At 35.8% G+C, this 5147-nt stretch overlaps 1 pseudogene; it reads left to right on the forward strand.

Moving 5' to 3' along the window:
• Positions 1–490: 490 nt before the first annotated feature.
• LOC148718940 (uncharacterized) lies at positions 491–4696 on the forward strand (annotated as a pseudogene).
• The last annotated feature ends 451 nt before the right edge of the window (positions 4697–5147 follow it).

Genomic DNA, 5147 nt, shown 5'->3' on the forward strand with positions numbered 1-5147 from the left:
AATTAATAAACAAGAAGATATTTATAAGATACCAAACTTATCAAAAGCAGAAAAACATAGAGCTGCTCAAAGAGAAAGCATGCGAAAGAAACGTGCACAGGCTGTTAACAAACATCAAGATAACCATAACAGACTAGAATTATCAGAATGAGAAGTAGAAAAAGCAGAAAAGCGTAAAGCTTCCAAAGTAGAATACATGCGAAAGAAATGTTCACAAGATGTTAGCAAACAGTAATGTAATCCCAAGACACTGAACTTATCAGAAATAGAAAAAGCAGAAAAGCATAAAGCTTCTAACAGAGAATACATGCAAAAGAAACGAGCACAGGATGTTGGCAAACAGAAAGATAATCATAAGAGAGTAAAACTACCACAAGTAGAAAAAGTAGAAAAGCTTAAAGCTTCTCAAAGAGAATACATGCAAAGGTAACGACAAATAAAGCAAAAAATTAATATCCAGAAGGGCACCAATAATTGGCATAGTACAGTTATGTTAGACTGTGGCGAAAATAATTATGCAAATTCTTGCATTTCCATGATAACCAAGTTTCATAAGAATATTACCTGTGGTCCTGAGTATATATGTACCTGCCGTGATCAACTGTGGTACAGAACATCAGTTAGAAAATGCAATGCAAGTAGTTATACCAAATGCTCAGAAAGTCTTGTTCAGTCCTGTATTCCAGGAGTAAGAAGTATTGATAACACTGAGTGGATATGTAATACTTGTCATATGAACATAAAAGAGGGTAAATTACCTCAGTGTTCAAAGGAAAATGGCAATACTTTTCCTGATAAACCACCAGTGCTTGATTTGACTACATTAGAGGAAAGGCTTATATCGCCAAGAATTCCATTTATGAAAATCCGTGAACTTCCTAGAGGTGGTCAGCTGTCAATCCATGGAAATGTGGTAAATGTACCAAGTGATGTTAATGCAACAGTACACATCAGTCTCGGTGAAGGTGTTAGAGTATTAAAAAATCTTAGAGGAAGTCCAGCTTATTTTCAAAAATGCAAAAAGGATTTGTTTGCAATGATCCTTCAGCTTGGCAACCCTACATGGTTCTGTTGTTTCTCAGCTGCAGAAACAACATGGAAACATTTACTTCAAACCCTTGGTAGAATCCTTGAAAAGAAGGAATATTCTGATGAAGAAATAAATAGCATGACTTGGCAGCAAAAATCAGACCTTATCCAGAGAGACCCTATAACATGTGCAAGAAATTTTGAGCATGTGGTGCAATTGTTTATACAGGATGTTCTCAAAAGTGATGTTATGCCAATAGGAGAAATAGTTGATTATTTTTACAGAGTTGAGTTTCAGCAAAGAGGAAGTCCACACATTCATGGTCTATTCTGGGTGAAAGATGCACCACAATATGACAAAAGTTCTGATCAGTACATCATCAATTTGGCAAATACTAGTAAAATGGAACCTCTTGTCAATCAGCAGCTGCATAGGCATGCCAAGACTTCTAAGAAAATGGGTCAGAAAGTTTACAGGTTTAACTTACCCTTGCCACCAATGCAGCAAAGTATTATCTTTACACCTCTTGAGGAATATGATACTTTTGATGATGACAAGCAAAAAGAGATTAAAGAAAATGTCGAGAAAATTAAAGAACAACTAGACAGTCTGAAATGTGGTGGATACAACTTTCTGAGCAATTCCTAAAGAAGTTAGGGCTGACTGAGGAAAGTTAAGCATTAAGGCACACCATAAAACGAAACGCTCTATTTTTAAAGAGACTGCCATCAGAAATAAGGTTAAATAATTACAATATACAATTACTGAAAGCATGGAGGGCAAACATGGATATGCAATATGTCTTACACCCTTATGCCTGTGCTACTTATATTTTATCTGATATAACAAAAGGACAGAGAGGCATGAGCAAGCTTCTGGAAAAAGCAACAGAAGAAGTAAAGTCAGGCAACAAAGTTAACTCTCAAAAAGTTAGGCACATCGGAAACAAATTTCTGAATGCTATAGAAATAAGTGCTCAAGAGGCAGCATACTTGGTATTACAAATGCCAATGTGGAGATCTACTCGCGACTTTCAGTTCGTTAATACTTCACATCCTGATGAAAGGACATTCCTGTTAAAGAAATTGGACAAGATCAAGGAGCTACCAGATAATTCATGTGATATAGAGTCTGATAACATCATTAAGCATTACCAAAGACGTCCGAAACAATTGGAAAATAGTTGTTTGGTTGATTTTGTTTCCTGGTTTAATTGTGTCAGTGACAATGAAACAGGCACTGATTTTGATGACAAGGTTGATATACCCTCTGACAACTTTTTGCCAGAAACTCTTTTTGATGCTAACAGCAACGATGATGACCCTTATGATATGGGTGATAATGTTAATGGAGAGAAAAATGAACCTCAGCTCAAAATGAAAGGTGCTATGAAACTGGTAAAACGAACAAAACCCAAAATAATTTGATCTGTCCAATTCCATAAAAGCAAAGATCCTGAAAGTCATTATAGAGAGCAGTTTATGCTTTATTCTCTCTGGCGTAATGAGTACAAAGATTTGCTTAGAGGTTGCAAAACCTATCAAGAACGATTTCATCAGATCAAGGCTCTTGTTTGCTCTAATAGACAAAATTATGAATATCGCAGTGAAGTATTAGACAAAGCAATGGAAGATTTAGACTTTGATTATTCAGTAGGTATGTGTGACAATATTGCTCCAAACGCACAACATATTAATAAGCAAGACAGTGCAACCGAGCAAAAACCAAGTGAATTGTTTGGCTGCTTTGATCCAGGGAATAATAAACAACACAGCCAGTATGACTTGCTTGATGACATAGCAATTTTTCCTAGATGCGTTTACCAAGAAGAGCTTCTTGTAAAGCAAATTTCTAATGATGAATATCGCCAGCTTGTTCGCTCATTGAATGAAAAACAAAGACAGTTCTTTTATCACGCACTACATTCAGTTAAGATTAGTGATGACCCTGTAAGACGTTTCTTGTCAGGTGGTGCTGGCGTTGGTAAATCTACTGTTACGAATGCACTGTACGAAGCACTGCTTTGGTATTTAAATAGCATAGCAGGTGAAAATCGTGATGAGATCAAGGTGATTAAAGCAGCTCCAATAGGAAAGCGGCATTCAATATCAAGGGAAATACCTTACATGCAGCCTTTAAAATACCTGCTAATAAAGGATTTGAATACTGTGCACTTGATAGTGACAGACTTAACACCATAAGGGCAAAATTGAGAAACCTTAAAGTAATATTTATAGATGAAATCTCAATGGTAGGAAGTGGTATGTTCAATTTCCTTAATCTAAGATTAAAACAGATCATGGGTAGCAAGGAACCATTCGGTGGAATAAACATAATAGCTATGGGAGATCTCTTCCAGTTGAAACCTGTGTTTGACAGATGGATTTTTGAAAGTCCAAACACAAAGTATGCTGCATTGGCAAGCCACTTGTGGGCAGATCTTTTTACCTTATTTGAATTAACAGACATAATGAGACAAAAAGATAATAAACACGTTGCAGAGTTGCTTAACCGGTTGAGAGAAGGAAAGCATTCTGAACTTGATATAGACTGTTTAAAGGAAAGGCTTTTACACACACCTCGTGGAGATGGTAATTATCCCATGGAAACAACCCGTTTGTTACTACAAATGTATCGGTAAATGCACACAACAACAGTATGTATGCTAAATCTCAAAGTCATAAATGTCAGATAAAGGCAATAGACATTGTAGTTGGAGATAAATCTGATGACCTTAAGAAACAAACGAAGAGCAAAATACCAGATGATCCAACAAAGACAATGGGTTTATATTCACTAACCTCAATAGCTAGCAGTGCAAAGTATGATATAACAACAAATGTTGATGTGACAGATGGTTCGACAAATGGTGCAGAATGTATCATTAAAAACATTGACTATCGGGTTGAGAACTCTGGCAGACCTAGTATTATATGGGTATTATTTCCAGATGCTGACATAGGCAAAAAACAGCGCAGAGAAAATTCACATTGATATAACCGCAAAACCATGATAGATAGGACATGGACACCAATCCTAGAAGTAAAAAGGTAATTTAAGATAAACCGAAAAACTCAAATACAAATACTTCGTAGACAATTTCCATTAAGACAAGCAAGTGCAAAAACAATACACCGTTGTCAAGGTGACACTTCAAATGCTGCAGTTGTTGATTTTCCATGCTCCACCCAAGAACACACGCACTATGTGGGCTTAAGTCGAGTGCGAAACAGTTCTAGTCTTCACATTATTAGCTTAAATGAGCATAAAATAAAGGTTAGCCAGAAGGTTGTGAATGAGATGAACAGACTGAAAACTGAAGCGTACCTCCAACCTTTAGTGGCTCTTAAAACTACAAATGACTCTATTACAGTTGTATTTCATGTCAGGTCCTTGTATCTTCACATTGATCATGTGCAAAGTGATTACAACGTTCAAAACTCTGATATCAACGTTTTTGTAGAAACTCGACTTTGTGCATTGGACAAAGATGATTTGTACAATATAAAGGAATTTACACTAAACAGAAATGACTACAATCAGTCACCAATTAGAAGTTGCTGTGGATCAGCTGTGTATGTTAAGAACCTGTTTCAATGTAAAGAAACACCCCACAGATTTAACGTTAATGGAGTAGAGATTACAGTAATGGTTATTGGCAATTAATTCCAAACCTGCATGTAACTAGTATTTACAGATTCAGTTCAAATGTAAGGATAACAAAGTTTATTAATGCTTTAAATTATCTTTGTGACTCAAAATTAACAACTCCTGACATACCAGTTGTACTTCTTGGTGATTTTAATGTCAACTTGCTACAAAAGGCATCTGAGCAAACAGCACTAAAAAAATGTTTAGTTGAAGAAAGAGGTTATATACAGCTAACTAGGCAGTAAACGACAGACTATCGCTCACTAATAGATCACATCTACACTAATATTCCACATTTTGTTAAGTCTTCGGGTGTACTAGAGTCATACTATAGTGATAATAAACCATTGTATATTTCATTGAGAACTGTGTAAGAATTTCCATTTTTAAACAATGACTTCTGTAGTATCATACGTAATATTTGGAAAAAGTTAGCGTGTCAAAAAAGAGATTCCAGGTCAATTTA

Source organism: Stylophora pistillata, chromosome 12 (assembly GCF_964205215.1).
Source record: "Stylophora pistillata chromosome 12, jaStyPist1.2, whole genome shotgun sequence".
Lineage (NCBI taxonomy): Eukaryota > Metazoa > Cnidaria > Anthozoa > Scleractinia > Pocilloporidae > Stylophora > Stylophora pistillata.